Source organism: Tenrec ecaudatus, chromosome 4, assembly GCF_050624435.1.
Source record: "Tenrec ecaudatus isolate mTenEca1 chromosome 4, mTenEca1.hap1, whole genome shotgun sequence".
In the NCBI taxonomy this organism is placed as follows: Eukaryota; Metazoa; Chordata; class Mammalia; order Afrosoricida; family Tenrecidae; genus Tenrec; species Tenrec ecaudatus.
The window spans coordinates 106,829,202-106,855,202 of NC_134533.1; the positions used below are offsets into that span (position 1 = coordinate 106,829,202).

Here is a 26,001-nt window from a genome sequence, read left to right on the forward strand (position 1 = left end):
CCACCAGCTGTTCGGTGGGAGATATATGAAACTGTCAACTCCTGTAAAGATGTAGTTTTAACAACTCAAAGGAGCATTTCTATTCTGTCCTGTAGGGTCTCCATGAGTCAGACTGGACTCAAGGGCAGTGAACTTGGTCTTTTGATTTATTTCCATTATCCAGATAAGTCCTAGGCTTTCAGGGCCCCATCCTTTGCTGGAAGTTATTGTTGTTCTTGTTGTTAGAGTAGAAACAGAGTAGAATCACCCCCACTGTGTGTTCTTGTAATAGGGTAGAATTGCCCACATTAGGTTTTCTTGGCTATAATCTTTATAGAACCAATTTCCCAGGTCTTTTTCCCACCAAACCTCTGAGTAGGTTCAAATTGCCAAACTTTGAGACAGCAGTCAAGTGCTGAATCATTGTGCCATCAAAGTGCTTTTGCTACAAGTTAGTTTCCCCGTGAATCCTACAGGAAATGCTTTTAAAGCTTATATATCATCACCACCATCCAAATTATTTGTCTCCGTATAGAAGACTCCTGAAGATTCTCTAAAGGCCCAGAGGATTTTCAGGTTCAAATTGGAGGCAGGTGTTGGCAGTCTTCCATTTCTTAAACCATCCCATTTAAATATTAAAATGGACTGTCATCCAAAAGCCTGGGAGTCATCTTTGCCCTTGTCCTCTTCCTTCTATTTCCATCACATAGCCAATATAATACACCACACACACACGCGCACTCACACACACACACATCCAATTAATCTCTAAATTCTGCAGATCCTAGCCTTTAAAAGGCTTTCAAATCTGTTCACTTTTCTCCATCACTATTGGTTGTCTATCTCTACTCTATTCCAACTCCTAATGACCCTATAGTGCAGGATAGAACTGACTCTGTGGGTTTCTAAAGCTTAAACTCTTTACAGTAGAAGAAAGCCTGTCTTGCTCCTGCAGAGTGGCTGATGGTTTCAAACTACTGACCTTGCATTTTGCAGCCTGTGGTAGCGGGATGATTTTGTGTCGACTAGATACTCATGGCAGGGGGTGGAAGCAACCCTGTCAATCAAGTGATAGCTTGATGACACCTCCTTGGGGGTGTAGCCTTTATAGCGAGGAACTCTAGGAACTCCCTCTCTCTGACACTTTGCCTTACTCCTCACTGGGACTCTCTGTCCGTCTCTTGAAGCAGCCCCATGTGGATCACCTGACCGTGAAAGCTGTAGGTGCCCTCCCGTGTCAAACTCAGATCCACGAGACTCTGTACCAACCAGCCTGTGATCCTCCTGCTGTCTGCTTCACCTCTCCGCGTCATCAACGTGTAGCTCTGTGAGTGTGAAAAGGACCTGGATAACACTGGACCTACAGACTTGAGTTGGACTGGGCTGGGGTGCCTTCGTGATGAAGTGTTGTTTCTTGATAGAAAGTTCTTTCTTGTTTATAGATGTGACTGGTTTGTCTCTCTAGGCAGCCCAACCTAACACGCAGCCCAATGCATAACCCCTGTGCTAACAGGGCCCCTGAGAAATCAGTAAAAGTTACTAATCATTCACACTCCTAACTTATCTCTTCATATCTAATATTCATCCAGCAGGCAGAAAATTCTGTGTCAAAGCATACAACGGATCGTGTTGTTGTCCTGACTGATGGTCCGATACTTGTCCTGATACTCTAAAATGGTCTCGTGTTACTTTTGAATAAATTCCAGGCATTTTAACATGACTGAAAGCCCATACAGGATTTTGCCTCTGACCGTTTCTCCAACTTACCTCTTTCCAGTCTCCTCTTACTCTTACCTCAAGGACACCCGTCTTCTCCCAGTTTCTTCAGAAGACCACGCTCTGTATCACCTCAGGACTGTGGAGCACACTATTCTCTATGTCTAATCTTCTCCCACCCTGGCTTATCTCTTGTTTCCCTCATCTTTTGTGTCATTTAGTCAAGATCTATCTCAAAGCCCAAATTCTAAAGTATGCAAAGACTTATTATCCATTTCTATACCAGCGCAAGACAGGTAATGGATTAAAAATGTATTGAATGATTGCCTTCCACAAGTTTTGGTTGTTTTAAATGTGCTCCCTACTTGGCATCTCAAAGGCAGAAAGTCGTTGAATTTTCAATTCAATCACGATTTAAGGGAATCTTGGAATACCTATGGTAGCAGAGAATATTCAAATGTGATCTTGCTGTATGGTACAAGCAGTTAAGCACGCAACTACTAACAGAAAGATTGGTGGTTCTAACCCACCCCGAGGTGCGTCAGAAGACAGGCCTGGCCATCTACTTCAGAAAGGTCATAGCTTGAAAACCCTATGGAACAGTTCTACTCTGCACACGTGGGGTCTCCATGAGCTGGAATGGACTCCAGCAACTGACAACAATGGAGGGGAAATGGCATGAGTTCCCATGTAGGCAAACAAATATGGTCTGTGAGAGCAGAAGGGGCAGAAATTGCCAGAAGACCATGAAATGGGACCATGTAAGACATTAGTGGGAGCATCCAAAGGAATGCTTCAGGTGACCAAATAGTGGTTATTTCAAAGTCATGGACGAGACCTGAAACTAGAGCTAAGGGCAACAAGGTGAACCCTAAAAAATGTGTGGTCAGATTGATAGAGAATCCAAGAATACAGTTCACATTGTTAGCATACTTTCACCTAGTGAGGAGGGAGTTTTCAAAAACAGTATTGTATATGTATAAGGTGCAATCTAGATGCATTCCTTTAGAAACAAAGAGAAAGGGGTTAAGACAGCTAGGTTGAATCTGAATAAATTATCTAAGAAGGTGAAATGCAAGTTGGGATTTGAAGGACACATGAGATCTCCTAAGTGTCAAATAGGAGAAGGGCCAGTACTGGGGAAAGCACAGAGATATAAGAAAGAATAGAATGAAGTCAAGAAAGGATGGAGCCATAGCTATTTCTTTAGCAAAACCTCCATTATAGTTTATGAAATACCTACAACCGATATTTAATTAATGCTTGTGGAGGATGAAAAATGTGAAAATAAGAGTCTGTGTGCTACTTTGACAAAGTCAGTATAGAGGGGACTTTCTTCCATCTTTGATAATCACCGTGGGAATAATTTTACCCTTATACTATTTCAACACCATTAAGAATATTATTTCTGAAAACCCCCACCTGTTTGATCAAACCAGTATCATCTTAAACCTCTCTGAAACAGGGGTTCCTGTTGAGATTTGTTCTCTTACTTACACATAAACTCCCCCCTGCATCTCTAGCCAAGAGAATGGGGGTGAGAAGATAACATGTCATAGCATCAGACTAGCATCTAAACCAATCTTTAATCGTTCTCTTTGAAAATTAACCATAGGGCTTTACAGCATCTTTTTCTGTGCCTGAGCATGCTTTTATCCATGATCAATCAAACATTAAGTTTCTCTGCTTTTGATTAGTTCTAGAATTTAGACAATAGAGAGAGATGTAGGCAATTTAGTTATCACTTAATAATTTGTTTTCCATGTAAATGTCTTTTCTCGTTCAGAATGAAGTTCCAAGAAGTCACTCATGATTCCCTCAACTTTTAAAGAACTGAAAATGTTAGCACAGGAAGGTAAGTTATTTATCTGGGGAGAAACATTTGTATAGAGAAAAATGTTTAATACCATAAATAGATTCTGAACTATCTAAGTAAGATATAAGGAAAACTATTAAGTTGATGCTCTTTGGAGAAAACAATTTGGGAGGGCATTTGTTTTATAAAGGCCCTCTCTTTAAAGTAGTAGATAAAGCTCCTGAGACTAGCAAGGATAAGTAGCACTACATAAAGTTGATGCTTTATGTATGCAGTAATGTTAAGAGAGTGGGAAATACTTAAGAAGCATAATTGTGGGTATCTGCAGAAGTTCTGTCTTGGAAGAAGTACAGCCAGAATGCTTATTAGAAGCAAGGATGCCGAGACCTGGTCGCATGTACTTTGGACATATTATCAAGAAAGACCAGTCCCTGGAAAAGGACAGCATGCTTGGTGGAGTCAAGCGGCAGGGAAAAGGAGGAAGGTTCTCAACAAGATGGCCTGACTCAGTGGCTACAGCAATGAGCTCAAACATAACTGTTGGGTGGGGGGAGGGGGAGGGGGAGTCACAGGAGTGGGCAGTGTTTTATTCTGTTGTCCATAAGGTCTCTCTCAATGAGTCAGTACTGATTCAAGGGTACCTAACAAAAATAACAATAGAGATTCTACTCTTTTCTCATTCCCAGCTTACCATCCATTTGCAAGGTGGCATTCTTTGTCACTATTATTAGATGTTATTGCAGAAAAGATAGTGCATATTGTGCTAAAAAAAAAAAAAGCTCTCGCATTATTTGTTAGTTTGTTCAACGGTGCTTTATTTTTGTGCCTAAAACAACAGAGGATGGGACCCATTACTCCTGTGCTGATATTTAAGCACGCTCCTTTCAACAGAAATGTGAACTTCAAAGTAGAAGTTTGAGAAGGTTCTATCATGAAAGGGTGGGGCAGGGGGGTTCCATGCAGCACCTTGGATGTGGGTTCTTCGGCCCAGCTCTGTTCTTACGTAGGGCTCTGAATCCCTTGAGACACGTTTAAAAGGGCAGCGTAGTTCCGATGGTCTTACCAGCCTGAACATCCCAGGCTCTGCTACCGATGCTTAGAGAGGAAACCACTTCTACATTCAAGACATGCCCTTCAGCTGGAACGACGCTTAAAATAGAGGCACACTTGAATGATTTAAGAAGCTATTTGGTAATCATAAAAAAAGTAATTTTGTTCCTTCCAAACTCCAGATTATTACGGAGATTTTTCTGCTGAGTCTTGTTTTAAAAAGGCATTATGCTCACAAAGACTGACAGAGCCATAAGGAATTGTAGACATTTTAATATCTGTTGATGTGGATGAGAAACTAAAATTTCCATATTCAAAACTGTCAGATGACTTTTAAATGAATAACATTAGATGACTGTCAGGGGTGTTCAATATTTTCTCACATATATACAATTGTTTCTTGGTGGATGAAAGCTGCAATCTGGTTTCTCAGGCTAAATGGGTGCTTTTCCGTTCTATCCCAGTGTTTGCTCTTGAGTTTCCCTCCACACACACACACACACACACACACACACATACACACACACACGAGGACGCGGTTAAATGCTTTCTTAAATGTGTCTAAACCAGAACGAAAGGGAAGGGGGAGCAGTAGCAAGAGGTAAATAGTTTATTTCCTAAAAAACTGTGAAGTCCTTTAAATGATACATAAAAAGTGCCATCCATTCCACCTTTTTAAAATGGCATATACGAGGTTCTACATGACATACTTGGAATGAGAAGCCCAGGACAAATCATGTTTTTGTTCAAGGACTCTCCAGTTACGGTTTTTGTGCCTTTATAATGTAGCTGTCCAACTCTCAGGATTGATTTTATTTTATTCTTTCATCCAATGACATTTTAAAAAGTGAGATACATAATCCTACTATAGCCCACATAGGCCAAATATATAGAGATATAGATGTGTTTTTTTAAAGAAGATACTTGAGACAGTATGATACAAAGAATCAAGGCTTTAAAAAATCTGTTCAGAATATAATGTTCAACAACAAGAAAAACAAAGACAGGGTTTGAGAGAGGAATATAATTTTAAAAATAATTGTAGAGGTCATTTTAGAAATAAATTAGTTGTTAATTACATTTAGCCTCTTATTATTCTTTGCTATCATCCTTTTCTCAAAGCACTATGCAGAGTACATATCCCCAGAATGCATTAGATATCAATATTTCTTGATTTATTGCTTGCTAAGAGTAATAAATGCCCAAGGTCAATTAACAATAGCTAATCTATGTAAATGATCACTTGTGTAGTCATTTGTCTTACTGTGGTGTCAAGGAAGGACCTGCTGGAAATTGCCATCAGAATTTTAAATAGTAATAGGGCCACACATGGTGGATGGGTTCTGCAAAGCATCAGACTAAGCGAGACTAGGGCTAATGACCTGAGGATCTTTTTGACAAATACTGGCCAGGAAAAACCTTATGAGTGGCAGCGGACGTTGGCTAATACAGTGCCGGATGGTGTGTCCCTGGGGCTGGAAGACAATCAGAATTAGACTGGGGAAGAACTGCTTCCTCAGAGTAGAACCAAACCCAGACTAAGCCACTGAGTCCATTGCTGGCTCATAGCCACCCTGCCTGTGCTTAACCAGACCATAAACCTCCCCAGAAGCAGACTGCCTCTTCTTTCTCTTGTGGGACAGCTGGTGCCTTTGAACTGCAGAGCTCATGCTTAGTAGTCCAATGCCTACCACATAGCTCCACCAGAGCTCCTTCCTCAAGGAAGAGGCGATCTAAAATGTACGTGGAGTAAACCTTCTGGGGCCTTCATGAGCTAATATGACCCAACTCAGTGAGAAGAAATAACTGTAAACACCTATTAATAATCAGAATGCGGAAACAGACACAAAAAAGCAGTTATCAAAAAATGAAATGGAATGCATAAAGATCTATATGATAGGTATTTTGAGCTAAAATGGGCTGATACTGGCCATTTTGAATCAGACAATCTTATATGGTCTACTATTCTGAAAATGACAACGTGAAGAATAACCTCATATTTATTGTCAAAAAGAACATTTTAAGATCTTCTGTGTAGTACAACATGGTCACTGACAGAATAATATCCATATGTCCACAAAGAAAACCAGTTAAAGCTACTGTTATTCAAATTTGCACATGAACCACTAATGCCAAAGATAGAGATATTGAAGATTTTACCAGCTTCTGCCATCTGAAATTGATCAAACCTGCATGCCCCCAAGATGCACTGACAATTACTGGTGGTTGAAACAAGGACTGGTAGCCTAAAACATAACATGGGTGACAGAACTACAAAATATAAAGTTGGTGACTGAAGATTAAAGGACAGAATTGTGCAACACCAACAACTTATTCATTACAAATACCCTTTTCAACAATATAAACAGTGAGGATACACATGGGCCTTACCTGATGGAATGTGCAGGAATCAAAGCAACAACATCTGTAGAAAGAGAAGATGGAGACGCACAGTATCATCCATCAGGAAGAGGACCAGCGCTGACTGTGGAACAGACCATCAATTGTTAGATGCAAAGGTGACTGAATCCAAGGTTAGCAGGCAAAACGGCAGGCCACTGACAGGCAATATGGTAGATCTGGACTCAAGTCCAAAGAACCAGCATTTGGCAAGCCAAGTGCAAGATACAAACCCAGCAAAAAGCAAGCCAAATTTTCCGCAGCATCTACTTATATTCGGAGTAGGCAATTCCCTGGAGAAGATCTCACCATGGAGAGTTACTATTTCTTAACGGCCACACCCCGGAGAAGACTGGTCCAGTCGGGTTTATAAAATTCCTTAACTTTCTCATTCAGGAGCTATCTCAATGAAGGAACATGAATTTACAATGTGTCAACAAACTTATACCATGCTAGAATCCCTTACACCCTATGCCAAGAAATTTGGAAGACAGCAACCTGGTCAATAAACAGGAAGAGATCCATTTTTGTTTCCATTCTGAAGAAAGATGATCCAACAGAATGTAGAAATTATTAATCAATGTCATTAATACCACACCCAAAATCAAGGTCAAGATACTCTGCTAGGTTCTGGATTTTTTTCCCCCACAATGTTATCTACAGCTATTTTTGTCCTATTTCTGATACATAAAGAAGTGTGCTTTAGAAAAAAAACACAGACATCAAAGAGACTAACAAATGACATTTTAAGTTAGTATCAGGGTATTCAAAGTCTTATCACTTAGGAAATTTGTTCTCAAAGTCTTGACAATTTCCTTGAGTTTCTTTTGCATCAAAATGAGTGATGGATTAGCATTATTCAATTAATTTATGATTGATTTTAAGCTAAAAGATAGTAAGTACAGTAATCCATTTAGTCTTGGGCATTTAATTCTTAAATGTTGTTGTTTACTATTATTTTGAGAGCCTAATTCCTTTCATGGAGTGTCTGGGTGGTGCAAATGGTGGACGTGCTTGGCTGCTAACTTAAACACTAAAAATTAGAGGTCGTCCAAAGGATCCTTGGGATAAAAGGTCTTGTGATCTTCGTCCAAATAATCAGACACTGAAAACTCTTTAACATACAAGCATGGGCTCACGCTGAGTATCAATTGGCTCTAAAGCAACTTAAGTTATTTTCATAAAATTTTTAAAAGTACAAAAGAGCAAGAAGAGCTTACACATCTTACCTAAGAATATGACAATTTGCCTTCACCTGGTGGTAGGAAATATGAGTTACCAAAAATGACAAAGGGAAAAAGTAGACAACATTAAAGTGAGGATAATGCTTATCTCAGAGGACTACTAGACCTAATAGGAATTAGAATTTTAAAATTATTTCATTTTATCTATGTTTTGTAAGGTTCTAAAGTTTCTATATACTGTCTGGGTAAAAAAAGAAATGGAAAGCAAACATTAAAATCTCTACAATGGATGGAACCCAAACCCAAGCCTGAAAAAAGGAAGGAAAGAAACCCCTAAATAAAAAGTCATAAGAGACACACAGTGTTTCTGTGGAAAGTAGAAAAAATACAGGAAAATAATCCCAGATGCTCCGATACGCTCACCTGCCATGCTGGGAGAAGGCATCGATGGTCACAGAGTAGGAAAAGAGTACTGAGGCTTATTTAAACCATATTTACCCCTCAGTTGGCCGAAGTGCAGCAAATGGACCCGTGTTTTCGTTTCAGGGCAATCTAACTCCGTAGCGTTCCCACCTCCTTCCACACTTCAGGTACAGTCACTTCGTTGACAACATCTCAATTTCTGCAGGCATAGAGAACTCTTTCACTCCATGGATTTTATCTACGCTGATCCATTGGGAATAGTCTCTTCCTCCATTCTCTTCGATATTTCCCCAAGACAACCCCTGTCAAGCTTGAAGGGTCAAATGTCACCTCCTCCGAGCTTTGGTGATCATGCTGCTAGTCTGGCTACAGGAAGCTCCGGCCCACTAGACTCGGCTGCATCCGACGCTGGTCCCGACCTCAGTCTCCGCATCGCTCCCTTCGTGGCAGTTACCAGCGTGTCACTCGTCAGTGGACTTGCTTTCCCTGTGGCTTCGGTAGAAGACAACGTCCAGGAAAACAAGAGCATGTTTGTCTCCACGGTTGGTTCTCCAGTCCTGGCCTATGGTTGGCACTCACGTCTGTGAGGAGTAAAGTCATCGCCGCATGGCAGCTTGGTGCTGTACGCTGAGCAGAAATTATGACCCTGATCATAAGTCCAGGAATCCCTACAGTGCACCAGTGACTTGCCCACAATCTGCAGTCAAAGCTATAGCTTAGGTCTCTTTACTGTGTCCGAGATCTGAGTTAGACTGCCTTCTGGCTAGATGGCCCCGGACACTTCACATAACCTTGGCTCTAACCTTGGTGCTTCCATTCCTCCATCCGTCAAACGGAATATAACAGTAACCTACCTCACGGCTGTTATGAGAATTAAAGAGCTCCGTGTACAGTAGCACTTAGTATGGCATCACACACACAGTAATCACAAATTTAGACTCACTGTTGTGATTATTATTGGGCTGTCTCTTTCACCTCGGCACTGTCTCGGTGTTGTTTACCTCAGTGCCGTTTCCCAACGCAGAAACGCTTCTCGTGTGCTTGGCTGGTATTTAAAACTGTAAAATCAAGACGGTGGTTGTTAAACCACACACAAGCTAGGATAACTTTTGAAATGCCTCATTTAGCTGCATAAATATCACCCCACAGGCTAGGGGAGCCCCTTCTTCATCTCCACCACCCGCCTCGGATCTAGGAAACAAGGTGCCAGCACCCAGTAGAGCGGATTCTACGTTGCCTGAGGCGCGCCCCTGAGTAGTGTGATAACCTCTAAATTACCCACCATAGGAGAAACCTGCAAGGAATAAAACTTCTGAAGATGCATTCTGGCTGTTTGAGGAAAGGAAGCCTCCAGGCCAGGAAACGGGGCTTTACAATTCCGTAGAGACTGTTGGGACCTCCTGGAATCATGCTGCTCACTGTCTTTTCCTCCCTCCCACACCAAACCAGGTGTGGGGCTAACGGCCTGAGCAGGATTAAACTGGGCTGGGCTGGGCTCAGACGACTTTCAATGATTTAAATTTTCTAGAATGCTTGAAACTCAATAGCCTTTAAGTCCACACTTTAAAAACGAGGCTTAGAATGTGTTTCCACTGCGAGAGTAACTCTATTGACTTCATTTCACTGAAAAATATGAGCCGCTGATACTAGTTCACAGACTGTGATGGAGACAACAGCACTGAATGTCTCCTGCCTGTGCCATGGGCTATGCACAGGAAAGGGGCAGGGGCAGGCAGCAGAGGGGGAAAGGAGTGGGCACCCCGCAAGCTTGCCTGTGCCTGCCGACCGTAACCTCAGTCGCCTTCCTGATACCTGTGGAAGTTGGCTTGTCTTCGACTTTAACAATACATTTATCAACAGTGGGTACTGCCAGTTCGGACCTGGACTAAGAGAGGCTCGGCTTCCTTGGCCTGAACTTCTGGAACTGCAGTCCTCCCTAGCTCTTCACTGGCCAGCCTGGCTCCATCCGGCCACTAGAGGGAACTGCTTCATCATTTGTATGCTTTCAAATCAGTTGTGGGCCTGACGTTCTCATTGCTGTGACTACGAAATGGTGCTTATTCCAGTGTGCACAACACACACACAGCATTAATCCAATCGACTCTCCTTCGTGCCTTTCAAAATACACTCTTCCAGACTCAGTTGTGAACATGCAAACACTCCTCTTCAGTTCTCACGGACGTGGTATCCTTTCGGCAGCCCCATCTTTTTATTTTATTTAGAACATTTTCTTCTTTTATATTAAAAGATCTTTTTATTGGGGGCTCTTACGCAGTTATAACATTCCATACATCAATTGTATCAAGCATATTTGTACATATGTTGCCATCATTATTTTCTAAGCATTTAATTTCTATTTGAGCCCTTGGCAACAGTTCCTCTTTTTTTCCCCTCCTTGCCCCTCCTCCCCACCCTCTTGACCCTTTGATAAATTATAAATTGTTATTATTTTCATATCTTACACTGACCACTCTCTCCCTTCCCCCACAGTTTCTGTTGTTCGTCCCCCTGGATGTGTGCATGTGTGGTTATGTGTTGATCATTGCGATCAGTTTCAACTTCCGTCCTCTTCCCACCTTTCCCCTCCCCTCCTGGTATCACTACTCTCATTCCTGTTCCTGGATTCTGTGTGCCATGAGCTCTTATCTCTTATCTGTACCTGTGCACATGCTCCATTCTAGCCCCAAAGTGAAAGGCAGGACTGGGGTCATGATAGTGGGCGGTGAGGATGCTTCAAGGAACCAGAGGAATATTGTGTGTTTCATTGGTGCTATAACTGCACCCAGGATGACTCATGGCTTCCTTGTGACCCTTCTGTGAGGAGATGTCCCATTGTCTAGAGATGGGTTTTGGGTCTCTGCTCCGACTCTTCAGCCAGGATAATATCTGCTCAGCCTTACTCACAAGTATCTCTGGTCCTCAGATATTCATCCACACAGCCCATTGGCCTCGGTCCTGCTTGGACTTGGCAATGTTACCCATTTCTTTCAGTGTTGCTGATAAATGCCCAACGGGTATCTACTCTATGAGTAGCTTCAGCCCAAAGGCACTATCCATTGCTCTATGGGTCAGCAAACCTACTTCTCAGATAGATACCCAGGTGACACGCAATTCCCACAATCAAGTCTCCTGCCCAAAGGCACTCAGCTCTCACTCTGTATGGGCTGGGAGGGTCAACTATTGCTCATACTTTTGTTGTTGCTGGCATTGCTGCTACCTTCAGCGGTCACAGCTCTTCACAGCCTGGATGGAGAAGGTGCAGTGCAAAGGGCTCTCCCAGTCCAAAGGATATGCTCCCCGTCTAGCTCTTCTTTCATGATAGTGAGATTCCCCCCAATCCCATCAACATTTCACTTCTGGAATGGTTCATTATAAGCCTCGACAGGTGGCAAAACTGGCTAATCCCCATGTTACAGGTTTATATACCTTCTTTATATGCCCCATGTCCCAGGAGCCCCATGTTCCTTATTTAGCAATCTAATCAAGCCCCTTGGTAGGCCACATACATCTCATATCTGCCTATTGACATATTCCTGCCCAGTCATTAGGTAGGAATTACAAAGACTATGGCTAAAAGGGTTCTTGTGAAACAAATGTACCCAATGCAACGTGTCCTTGGACTTCTAGATTGCTGCTTCCCTGAGCTTTGATTGTGGACCCAAGCACAATGAACTCCTTGACAACTTCAATCTTTTCTTTGTTTATCATTATGCTACCTGTTGGTCCAATTGGGAAGGAGTCAAGAAATCAAATGATGACTTGCACTGGGTACATCTCTGTAGTTAGTAGTTATACAATCTGTTGTCAATTTGAGACTTGAGAGTGAATGGGGTGGAGTTTAGCCTGTCAATCAGGTCGCAGCTTGATGACCTCATTTGGAGGTGCTAAGAACATAAATAGCTTGCTGAAGGCGGGACACACACTCACTTCCTGCGAGACATTCCTGTGGAGAAGACACGTGGAACTATGCTAGAACCCTGGAGCTGAAGGAGCCACGTGGAGACCCACGGCAGTGCTGAGATGCTTCCACTGCTACTGGATCCACAAGACTTTTTACCCACTGGCCTGTGATCTTCCTACATTTGGCATCATTGTATGTGATTTGTGAGTCTGAAGAGGACTTTATAGATTGGTATCAGACTTATGGGCTAATGTCGGAATTATGGGCTTGATCTGGACTGGGTTGGGATGTTTTCTCAATATTCAATTGCTCTTGTACATAAATCTCTTTCATAAACACATGGTGAGTGTCTATCGATTTGTTTCTCTAGTCTACCCAGACTCACACAGTCTGCTGCACAAGACCCCCTTAAAGTGTGGACAAGTAATGACGTCACTTTGAGGACTACAGTAATATTTCCAATTATCTCATATGCATGTGACAGTTGGACCAAAGTCTTATCACAATCCATACATATACATACATCAATTGTATAAAGCACATCCATACATTCCCTACCCCAATCATTCTCAAAGCATTTGCTCTCTACTTATGAGTCCCTAATAAAATGTAAAAAAAGAAAAGAGGAGAAAAAAAAGAAAATGATTAGGGCAAAGAATGTTCAGATGTGCTTAATACAATTGATGTATGTATATGTATGGACTGTGATAAGAGTTGTATGAGCCCCTAATAAATTGTTTAAAAAAAAGAAAGTTGGATCAAAGAAGAATTAGTACATTTAAACTCTGATGTTGGTGAAGAATATAGAAATTGCTGACAAAATAACAAACAAATCTTTCTTGGAAATGTACAACCAGAATGCTCCTAAGAAGTGAAGATGTTGAGATTTCAGCCCATGTACTTTGGATATATTATCAAGAGACAGAACTTTCTGGAAAAGGACATCTTACTTAATTACGTAGAAAACTCAGCTCCCTGCCATCGAGTCAGGGCTGACTCATAGCAACCCCCCGTGGGTTTCTGAAACTAACTTTATGGAAGTAGAAAGCCCAGTCTTTCTCCCACGGAGCTTCCGTTGGTCTTGAATGGCCTACCAAGCGATCGCAGCCCAATGCTTAAACTCTATACCACCAGGGCAGCGAAAAAGAACAAGGCTCTTGACACGATGGAGTGACAAGATGGATGGCTGCACAATGGGTTCACGCATAACAACACTTGAGGATGGCACAAGAACAACCATTGAGAGGGTGGCCAGGACCAGGCAGTGCTTCGTTCTGTTTATATAGATAGGGCGCTGTGAGTCAGAGCCAACGGGGCAGCACCTAGCAATAACAACATGGCAAGAAGAGCAACATCAAGGAATTCACTGGTATGAATATGCCACAGTTTGCTCAGTCATTCACGCATTGAAGAGCATTTGGTTATTTCCAGTCTGGGGGTATTATACATGAAACTACTATGAACACACATGAATCGGGTTTTGTATGAACATACAGTTTTACTTCTCTGGGAAAAATGGCCAGGAGAGCAATCCTGAGTTACATGAGAGTTAAATGCTTCATTTTCCAAGAAACTGCCAAACTATTTTCACCATCAGTTTATTCATGATTCAGTTTCTCTACGTTCTCACCAGGTTTCGGTTATCACCATGTTCAATGTTAACCCTTCTAATAGACAGGCACTGGTGGCTCATGTGGTTTGAATTTGCATTTCCCTGGTGGTTAATGATGTTGCACTCTTTTCATATGCTTATTTGCCATCTGTATATCTTTCAGTGAAGTGTCTCCTGATGTCCTTCATTCATTTTCTGCTTGAATGTCTGATTTCTTTTATTGTTGAGTTTTGAGAGTTCTTTATATATTCAAGTATTCATCCTTTGTTAAATAAGTGATTCTCAAATAACTTCTCTTAGGCTGTAGGTTGTCTTTTCATACTTTCAAAAGGGTATTTCAGAGAAGCAATGTTTTTAAGTCTAACCACAACCCATTATCATTGTCTCTTTTCATCGAGTTTTCCTGTAGTGTCGGATTTAGGAATTTCTTGTTCAGGTCTATATTCCAAATATTTTCCCCTGCTTTTATGAAATTCATGTCGCTTTAGGTGTTATATTTAACTCCTATTGAAGGTAATTTTTGTAGGAAGTGTGGAGTTTAGATTACAGTTATCTTTTTTAATCTATAGGTGTTCATTTGCCTTAGCATCACTTGTTGAAAAGCAATCCTACTACTCCTGAATCATTTTGTACCATTTTCAAAAATCAGTCAATATGTTTGTGTGGGTTTATTTCTGGATTATCTAATCGGAGTTGATGTATATACATCTAGCCTCCCCCAGTACGATAAGATATGGCATCAAAATGTTTGTAAAAAGTTTGAGATTAAAAAATAATAAAATTTGTACTCAAACTGTTTAAATCTACCTTGTACAGTTTTGATTACTGTAACTATAAAACAGGTTTTGCGACTATGTAATAAGATGTGATTGATTCTTCCCAATTTTACTTTCTTTTAAATTTTTATTTTAGCTAGTCTAGCCCCTTCCACATAATTTTAGTATCATAGTATCAATAACTACAAAATATTTTTGCTGGGATGATGAAGGTAATTGCATAAAACTTGTATTTTGATTTGGGGGAGAATTGACACCTTTTCTGTGTTGAGCCTTCTAATCATGGAAACAATATGTCTCTCCCTTTATTTAGACCTTTGATTTCTGACATCAGATCTATACACATCATTGTTTTGTTTCTCAGTGCATCTAAAAGTTATGCTTACTGTATGATATAGTACAATATAAGGATCCCTGGTAGTACAGTGGTTATAAGTTGGGCTGTGATCCTCAGTGTCAGCAGTTCAAGACCACCAGGAGTTTTGTGGGAAAAAGACTGAATTTATTTCTCCCATAAACAGTTACGGTCTCAGAAACTCACAGGGGGTTGCTTTGAGTAAGCATTGATGGGATGGCCATGAGTTTTAAGTTTTTAGTATAAATATTTTGGAATAGGATAAGAATTACTAAAATGAGACACAAAGTGAGCACAAGCTATTGAAGGAAATGGGTCTGGTAGACTTACTCAACACAGGTTTACTACAATCTTGATCTTGTTTTCTTATCTTATCTTGTCACCCTGGCTAGGACTCCCAGTGATGTGATATTGAATAAGAGCTCCGAGAGTGGACAGTCTGGTCTTGTTCCAAATATTAGGAGGAAAGTAGTTCATCTGTCACCATGTGCTATCATGTAGGCTTTTGTAGATACTCTAGCCACTTGAGGAAGTACATGCTATGTTTTCTTAGTAGATTGACCCTTTTATCATGGTGTAATATTCCTGTCTCTGGTAATTTTCCCTGCGGTTAAGTCCCTGCTAGCTGGCCCTCTTTCCCGGGATGGAAAGAACTGGTGCAAAATGGAAGCCACTAGCAAGATAGCATTTCGGATCTGAAGATAGAGGGGTCTGCTTTACAGCAAGAAAGGGAACCTGCTGCCCTTTGTGTTCTCTCTCTCTCTCTCTCTCTCTCTCTCTCTCTCTCTCTCTCTCTCTCTCTCTCTCTCTCTCTATCTCTCTCTCTCTCTCCCCTCCCCCCAACATGGCTACCCAGCATTCTTTTTAGAATAAGAAAGGAATGCCTATCTCCCTACAGACCTCCTGGCTGAGGGTGGGGAGACCAGTGGAGGAAGAACAGATGTCCTGAAACCCATCAGCTGGGCGGATGAAACAGACACTATGAGGGAAGTGTTTCAACTACTTGGCACAGAAATGAAGATGATGTGTCTAGGGCCCCTCCAATTGACAGAGTTCTATTGGCTCCATGGCTCCGTGGGCTCCATGGGCTGCTCAGGAACCCGATCTTAAGTGACCAGAGCCATCTTCCCAATCTGCAGCCTACACTGCTTTTTCAGGGAATCTGCCCTGTGGCAGAAGACTCGGGGACTTCTTTAGAGAATGCAGTATCAATGCAGTGCACTTGCCACATGAACCCCGCATTCCAGAAAGATGATCCAGTTTGAGGAGCTGGCGTCCTTGCTCAGTGCCGTGAGCGTCAATGAAGAGTGTCTTGGTAACAGGAGAATTCCAGTGGCTCTGCTGACTGAGCACAGGATGACCAGGGCACTCTGGTTCTTTGGGCCCAGAGAGAGATCAGGACTCTGACCAAACAGATACAGAATGGAGGGCCCGTCCTACCACAGGCAGCTTTGAAGGCTGCCCAGCTAGGAGAGGTGATAACAGCGCTGGAGACAAGCATCATGGTCATTATGATTCAGACCCGCTTCACGATGGTCATGGGGGTTTCATGATGGTCCACACCAGAACATGAATCAATACAGGGTCTCAGTTCAGTATGATGACTGAGATAGCAGAGACTAGGTTAGAGGCTCTGGCTCTGGGTTAGGCAGATAGGCACGAGCAGGAAGATATTTGGTAGTAGATACCAATGACCACAGAGCAGGTGGGAACTACAGTAAAGACCAATCTGACCAATGGGTTGATGGGTTATGGAGCCCCAGAGATCATTACTCTTGGGATGATGTTGAGCATGAGGATAGAGGTCTGTCTGCACCTCTGCATCTCCAGAAGAAGAAGAAAAAAGACCCAGACTGAATCTAAAGCCAGGGAGTGCTCCTCTGCTCGTGTGTCCCAGTCCGTGTATCTAGCACAGCTGCTGCAGAGTGAGAAGGAACAGGGATGATACCACATCAGCTGAATGAGCCAAACTAGAGTCGTGGCCTCTAAAAAGGTATCTAACCTGCTGAAGGGAAGAAACTCAGGAAAGGGAAGGGTCGAGGACAGAGAGGGAGTCATCAAAGAATGGGACTTCAGCCCCTTTGGCAGAAATGCACAAAGGAAGGAGAGCAAGTCATGGGGAAGATTGTTAGTCTCCAATTTCTAAGCCACCCCATCTTGATCAGCCCTTCCCCCACAGGAGAATGCTGAGGTGAAGGCAAGTTCTAATCCTCGTGCTCCATCTCAGAGTTCACCTACAGAGCAACAAGCCCCTACAAGTGCCGGAGGAAAAGCAGCTCCGGCTTGGCCATCTGAAGAGGCACCCACAAACACAGATGAGAATGGAGTCAGCGCGCCAGGGGTGTCCCAAAAGGGCAAAGTGGGAGCTCCACCTGTGGTCCAGGCGATGAAGGGAAGCAAACCACTGAAAGAATCCTGATGGGAAAGATGACAAAAGGACCAAGACTCCAGAGAGGCGTCTGAGCCAAGGAAATCCAGCCTCCAAGGGCAGCCTGGCAACAAGTATGCGGCTGTCTCAGGTGATGGTGAAAGGAAAGTGAGGGGGAAGATTGTCCCCCATCTTCGTCTCCTACTGTGCTTGCTCCTAGTGTGGAAGAGCACACCGCACCTCCATCCAGACACAACCAAATAGAGCACACCGTCTCCTGAGAACGTTGCTCCTCTTTTACTTTGTTAAGGAAATACAAATCTTTTGCATGATGCTGAAGCCTCTATAGTATGAAACACACTGAAGAATAACCAATGTAACCCGCGAGAAAGAGACACCGGCTTAGATGGGAAAGGTGTGCGTTTTGTGAGACCTGCGGAGGAGTACTCGGGGGCTTCCATTTAGCAGAAACAGTGACGACTCTGATTTAACATCTGGAATCTGGCTGGGAGGTATGGCAGGAAGAACGGGTATGCGACTTCTGCCTTTTAATTCTTAGTATCCTATTGGGAGGGACAAATATTAATTCTGGCACACTAAATACATTTCCCATACTTGGAAAGATAAGTTAGTCTCTGAGGTTGGTTTAGTCTCTAGGAGACTGTTAGTCCCTGGGGCAGCCTAGGGGGAATTTCTTAATTGTTACCTCCCAGTGGGGTAGAAGGGGCGGGACTCTACAGGGCTTCCTGAAAAACTAGGACAGCTTGGTGATAAAAATAAATGAGAAAATGACTTTGGTGTGTGCCTTGTGCCCTCGGAGACAGACTTCATGGCAGTGCCACTAGAGATCTAGCATGTTTAAGTAAAAAGCAACAACAACACACACACACACACTGTCATCAAGCCAGTTCCTACTCATGGTAGCCCTTTGGAGGGATCATGAATTGTATAAAGCTGCCCCTATGGGTTCCTGAGGCTGTGAATCTTTATAGGAACAGAAACCCTCGCCTTCTCCTGAGAAGCAGCTGGTGGATTTGAACTACAAACCTTGCATTTAGCAGCCCAATAAATAACCCCGGATGCCACCAGAGTGAGCATCCTGGGTTGCTCTGCCCAGCTTATCTAGGAGTTACTGTGTCTCACAGAATGGACACAGGCTGAAAAGGATAGAGGACTGGATGTAGACTGTGCAGATGCCATGACTTTAGCCAAGGCACAAGTGTATCTAGGTCTTGTGGGAAGGATGAGTAGAGGCTGGCAGCATGGCAGAGGAGGGGCAGGGACCAGTAGGATAAGACACCCAAGGGGAAGTTGATCTAGACCACCTCTCCAACCAGACGACTATATTAGTTTCCCATAGTACCAGAACCCATTTTAAGGAGGTGAACCAATGCGAAGACTTGGGGGAGGAGAAAGACAAACCCACAAATCCAAACCTGCTGCTGTGTCGTCCATTCTGGTGAACCTAGCTAACCCTGTAGGACAGACTAGAACTGCTCCCATAAGGTTTGCAAGGCTGTGGCTTTTATGGAAGTAAAATGACACTTCTCTCGCCCTAAGAGTAGCTGGTGGGTTCAGACCACCACCCTTCTGTGAGCAGCGGAGGGCTTAGCCAATGTGCCGCCTGGGCTCCTCTAGTCTGACCAGGGAGAGGTTAAAAAAGAATTGCAAGTTGTTCCACATGATGTATAGAAGGTACATTCTATCCTCCCTGTGCTTCCGATCTTGGAATGGATTTCAAAGGGCATCCAGCACAATTCACTTTGTATTGAAAGGAACCACACTGAGAAAAGGAGAAATCATTTTCTCAAAAGCACTGAGCTAGTGAGCACAAAGGCAGACCGAGAATCCACGTCTCCAAGTCATCCAGATTCGTGAACCTTACAAACCCAGAGCCACATCACCATGGCAATTGGGGGGAAAATGACTGGGTTCGATAGACGTTGCTTCAGATTTATAAACAAACAGAACTCCTCTACAGTCGGGACAAACCAATCAGCCATCCATGCTGCAAGACGTTCTCTGAGCTCTTTTCTTTCATTCCTAACTCCCTTCGCTGTGGGCACTCAGTTTTCTGCAGTGCCAGCGGTTCGGGAAATGTTAGTAGTGCCTCTAACACAATGTGTTGGATTTTGTTTTAAAGCCCCGTGGTTGTGTTTCAGAGCTAAAAATAAAGCGCTGTTTCAGATGATCAACTTCAACACTCCCCTCCGCTCTGAAAATAGCAGACGCAAGTAAATTTTTATCACTTTGTCCTTTGAGTGGCCAAGTTTAGAGGAAAAATAGAATTGCATCAGAATGCACTTAACTTAAAGAACTCAGCCATATACTATTAGCTCATTCCACCTACCCCCAAAAACACTGAGAAGAGGAGAGACCGGGATGGAGGGTGGGTAGGTCGGTTGGGAATAAAGAACTCCAGTTGGATAACTGACTTTCCTTTATCTTCAAGGGCCCTGAAATTCTTATGAGACCACCCACCTTCATTCCATGGGTTGCTAAAAAGGACAGAAACAAATGTGTGTGGCCCACATCCAACAAGTATTCAAGGGTAAGTCAAAAACATTGCTATAAGTCATGGTGTACTTGTCGTTAGGTGCCATTGGGTCTTTATTTAAAGGCCCCTTTAAGGAGCCTGAGGAGCCCTAGTGGTGTAGTGGTTATGCATTGGGCTGGCTGGTAGCTGCAAGATCAGCAGTTCTAAACCACAAGCTTCTTCTCTGGAGAAAGACGAGACTTTCTGTTCTGATAATGAGTTACAGTCTCAGAAACCGACCGGGGCAGTTCGACCCTGTCCCACAAGGTTGCTATGAGTCAGCGTTAACTCGATGGCAGTGTGCTTGGCTTTTGGTTTAAGGCGACTAAGACAGTATATTACATAATGTGTCTACAGCTATCAACTGATTGCAGAGACGTGTGTTGTTTGAAATAAATCTATACAGATATACACTGGACCTCTTGTAGATTTGCCCTGGTATATATGTATTTTGTGTTTATGAGCAAAGAAAGACACATTTTCAGTGTGACCTCACTCTTTGTTACATTTTACTTTTCTCTATTCATTTCCTTTGGCTGTATCTCCATACTTATTTTTCATTTTTATTTTACATAATTATTTCCTTTTGGAACTCACTTTACAAAGACAGTAGAATATGAATGTAATTCATTCATTCATTGTCTCATCAGCTTAAGCAAACAATGTATTTCTCTCCCTTCAAAGTATTTGCCCAAATTATATATCTAGAAGGCAAAATGAAATAGAGGGTAAAAACAAATATGAAAAAAATCCTGCAATTGTAGATTAAACACATTTTTCTTTTGTGTGTGTGTGTGAGTATAAAATATTGATTGCTCTTTATTTGACAGATAGCTGTTCCTTTTCCAAATTCTTTTTTTTCATTTATTTTTTTAACATTTTATTAGGGGCTCATACAACTCTTATCACAATCCATACATATACATACATCAATTGTATAAAGCACATCTGTACATTCTTTGCCATAATCATTTTCAAAGCATTTGCTCTCCACTTAAGCCCTTTGCATCAGGTCCTCTTTTTTTTCCCCTCCCTCCCCACTCCCCCTTCCCTCATGAGCCCTTGATAATTTATAGATTATTATTTTGTCATATCTTGCCCTATCCAGAGTCTCCATTCACCCACTTCTCTGCTGTCTGTCTCCCAGGGAGGAGGTCACATGTAGATCCTTGTAATCGGTTCCCTCTTTCCAACCCACTCTCCCTCGATGCTCCCAGTATCGCCACTCACACCTCTGGTCCTGAAGGGATCATCCACCCTGGATTCCCTGTGCCTCCAGCTCCTATCTGCACCAGTGTACAACCTCTGCCCTATCCAGACTTGCAAGGTAGAATTCGGATCATGGTAGTTGGGGGGAGGAAGCATCCAGGATCTGAGGGAAAGCTGTATTCTTCATCGGTACTACATCGCACCCTGACTGACTCATCTCCTCCCCTAAACCCCAACGCATTTTTCACTTAATAACTAATAAATTTTACTGCCAATATGAATGAGAGCATTTAATAGATGCTTGCGGGGACTCATTTTCAGTCTATCCATGTAAATGCTATTTCAATGGAAAGTTGTAGCAAAATGTGACTTGGGGGAAAGAGTGAGATTTTAATCTCATTAAAAGCAGGGATCAAATTTTTTTATAAGTACCTTGACCTTATTTTCATGTAAACTCACTCAGGTTCCAGAACCACAGTGATTATTTTAAAAGCAAAATATACTTGCAGGTAATCTTACGTCCTCTTCAAATTAAGTAAGAACATTTTGTTTCCGTTGTTGTTGTTGTTGTTGTTGTTGTTGTTGTTGGGGCCCCACAGTCAGCTCTGACTCAGTGATGTTCCGGAAAAAGAGTGAAATGCACCGTCTGCGTTGTGTTAAGATTTGGGGTTCATTGTTCAGGCTATCTATCTCATTGAGGGTTTCCCTCCTTTTTACTGACCCTTGATTTGAGCCACCTCAAGGTCCTTTGCTGGCCATTGATCTTTTCTGAAGACATGTCTAAAGTTAAGTGAGCCGAAGTCTGGCTGTCCTTGCCTCTAAGGACATCCCGGTTGTATTTCTTTGAAGATAGATTTGTTCGTTCTTCTGGTAGCTCACAGCATATACCAACAGCACAAAGAATCTCAAGAATAACACTGTATTTGCTTACTAAAAGTCACTTGAAGACCTACAGTAATCCAAAGCCAAATTTCAGAGTGGTTTAGAGAGCAGGCCATTTACTCTTGGCAAACTATAAGGTAACTATCTCTCCCCTTTGTTTGAAATCCATAATTTAGGGCTGGCTCAGATAGCATTCACACTGAGATAAATAACAGCATCCAGAACATGCGTCAGAGTACTCGCAATGTTTCTCCTTTTTGGTTTTCACTCACAATTACAAGGTTCAATTCATTTTTAAAATTTTAACTGATCGGTTTCAGTCAGCTCTTTTTTAAAAACCTATATTCTTTAGCTTTCCCTAATCAAGAAAGTGAATAGGTCCCTTAGTAAGATAAATCCTGGGGAAGATTGCAAGCATTATACTATGTCTTGTTGAGTGGGTACAGAATAGCTTATAATATATTATCATAAAAACAGATTGACATCAATAGCATAATTGCTGCATGAATAATCTTAGAACAAGTGAGATCTTTCCAGGCTTTTTTATTGTAAGCAATCATTATGCACAGAACATAAAACAAATGGCTTGTGGGAAATTTTTTTTCCAAGATAAAGCTTTCTATAGTTCTTATTCCTTGATTTTAACTGGAGAAATCTAAAAGACTACAGTAGCCCACTGTTTGGGTTGTAAAGATAGTGCTCTTATGTAGCCGTGGGTGATGTATGCAATCAATTAGTTTTGTAAACTTTGCATTTAATGAAATGTTGGTGAGCTGGGTCCTCATTACCATCATAATTATTGGCACCAAAATTTAATAATTCTGTTGGCATGCAGATACCATGAGTATTTTAATTAAAGTCTCACAATGGTATGAAATGAAAGAGATAATGCAAACCCAATTTTACAGATAAGAAAGAGAGGTACGAAGATGAAGAAAGTGACCCAGACTGATTTTGTTCTTTAATTTTTCATAATGCTACAATATGCCAGCAGTGACGATGGAAATAGGCCTAGCTTCCCACAATGCCAGGTGTACTGATGCAAGACTGCCTTGCAGGAGAGCAGAAGCCCATGCGTTAGAGCGTCTGATCTCTGCAGGGTTCGCCCTCATTCAATGCCCCTGGCTACCCTGCACCTTGATGGATGAATTCACCTGCAATGAGTGAGTACAACAGTATAGAGCTTTCTGTAACTCCTACCGGGGAAAGAGGAATTCTTTCCCTTTCCCTATTCATGTATATTTCTCTAGCTCAGCTTCATGAAATGTGCAAATAAAAAGTTGTTTTTTTTTTTAAGGCAGAGAGAGTCTCTAGGTTGGGCAAATTTAAGCAGGCTTCTCAACTCCAAGAATTTTCAGAGCTGTTGTTATGTGATGTGCATCGCAAAACTCCAGCAAAGAAATACTGCTTGTAGCTTTATCTGACTGCAAAACCTCCGTTTCATGGGTGAGGCACAAAAATTGCCTCCCAGCGTTGTCCAGATTAAAATTCCTAGAGCTGGTGAATGTTACCTTACAGAACAAAGGTGAGTTAGGGTTGAGGATGGAACTAAGGTTGCTAAACCACCAATTTTTAACATCAGGAGAATGTTCCCTAGGGTTTGCCTGGTTGTAGACTTTCTTGGTGGTGCTGTGGGTTAGGCTTTGGTTTGCTACCTGTAAGATCAGAAATTTAAACCTACCACATTCTCCTTGGGAGAAAGATGAGGCGATCTGTCCTCCAAACCCTACGTAAGGTCACTATGAGTTGGAGTTAACTCGATGGCCATGGCTTGGTGGGTAAGTTTCATCTTTACTAAAGCAGATCCCAGATCTTTTCTTCCACCGTGCAAGTGATGGGTTTATACCAATGACCTTTTGGTCAGCAGTCAAGCACTTTACCACTGAGCGCCAGGGCTCTTCATATATGTCTTCCAAGCTTCTTTTTTCATTAGTACCACAGAATTGATTCTAGCCCACGAGGACACCATGTGTGTCTCCACCAAACCAAAATCCTTGGCAAGTCCATTTCAACTCATAACGACCCTAGGGGGACAGAGTAGGGTTTTCTAGACTGTAGTCCTTATGGAGTAGAAGCCCTGGTGGAGCAGTGGCTATGAATTGGTCTGTGGTCCTCGTGGTCAGTAGTTCAAAACTACCAGCAGTTCCTCGGGAGAAAGAATATGCTCTCTACTCTCCTAAACAGACTCAGAAAACCACAGGGGGTTGCTATGTGTCCGCCTCGACTCGATGACTGTGAGTCTTTATGGAAGCAGACTAGGGCTACCTGAATGTTAAATTACATACTGTGAAACAGATCGATGTTCCTCCCACCCGAGTGTGGTTCAGACTTCCTGGGGAATTCTCTTAAACACAGATTTTGAGTCAGTGGGTCCCTGTTGAGAGGACTGAGAGTTTGTTTGCATTTCTAACATAGTTCTTGGCTGATACCAATGCTGGTGATTTGTGAACCACACCTTGAATTGCAAAGAAAAATCGAGGCAGCCCTATCAGAAGCTGTACAGTTCCCTACCCTGAAGCCTCTCAGTTCCCAGAAGTGGAACCAACAACAATCCTCTCTGACCCATGTTTCTAGGACAATGACTGATCTAAAGCAGAAGATAGTTGGAGCTGTGGTTTAATACTTAGAGAGCTTGGTGTCCTCTTAATAGAGCACATTTAAAAATTATAAAAATTAATATATTGCCATGAAAGACCATTTTATTTAAAAATCAAGGAAGAAAGAACAGCTCTACTATCCAGTCCTGTCACCCAACGTTATGCACAATTAACATTGTAATGTTTCCCCTTCAATCATGCTCTGCAGAGATTCTGTTTCACATATTTGAAATTATGCATATCTCAATTTTCCATCTCTCATTATAGATATATGATATATATGGTGTGTGTGTGTGTGTGTGTGTGTGTGTGTGTGTGTAACAGACTGAATGACTGGTCCCAATTCTTCACTCCCATACAACAGAAAGAATGTGTTCACTCCTGGGTGTATTCACTCTTGCTATATGAATGGGCAAAATGTATTTCCCCACACCTTGACTTTGGGCTTGGTCAAGTGTCTTACTTTGGTCATTGTAATATTAGTGGACATGATGCAAGTAGAGGTTTGGAGTGTGCTAATGTGGTTGAGTTTGATCACTTGCAGTTTGGTCATCCACAATCAGAAGAGCTTCACCTCACCCACAGCCCCTAAAGCTGCATCAGGTCACATAGCCAGAGCTCCTGTGTAGCCACAGGGAGAGCAGACCTGAGCTCAACTCAAAACGGAAAGTTAAGCCCAGCCAGTGCTAAGCCAAACCTTGACCGACACACAGATATGTGATAAGCAAATGCTTTATCGTTGTCGGTCGTACAGGGTTGCAGTTCTTTGGTTCTTTGTTGTTAACTGCCAGTGAATCAGCCTTGACTTATGACAACCCCATGCACAACACTATTGGTCCATTCTAATTTTCAGAAGTCAATTGCCTGGCCTTTATTCCTCATCTGTCTTAGTCTGTGAACTAGAGAAATCTGTTCATCATCCCAGTAACATCCACAGCTGTCCCCTCCACTGACAGATGTGGTAACTCTGCATGAGGAGCATTTGGCTCGAAACAGAGCAGAGTCTCCAGCGTGGATGGTGGAAAATAACCACACCACATCATTTTGGCCACAGCTGGAAAGGATGGAACTATTGCTGGGAATAGGTTCCTCTTGTTACAACCGCAACATCCTTTGGTACTAGGGAGCAGGCAAGAAAAACACTCTTTAGGAAGCTGAAAAATGCCAATCCACGTTGGTCAGCAGTGAACTGTGTGA

At 42.4% G+C, this 26,001-nt stretch overlaps 2 pseudogenes; both read left to right on the plus strand.

Moving 5' to 3' along the window:
* Positions 1–8,891: 8,891 nt before the first annotated feature.
* LOC142445985 (eukaryotic translation initiation factor 4B pseudogene) lies at positions 8,892–16,820 on the plus strand (annotated as a pseudogene).
* A 184-nt stretch (positions 16,821–17,004) lies between these two features.
* On the plus strand, positions 17,005–17,844 carry LOC142445986 (eukaryotic translation initiation factor 4B-like; annotated as a pseudogene).
* The last annotated feature ends 8,157 nt before the right edge of the window (positions 17,845–26,001 follow it).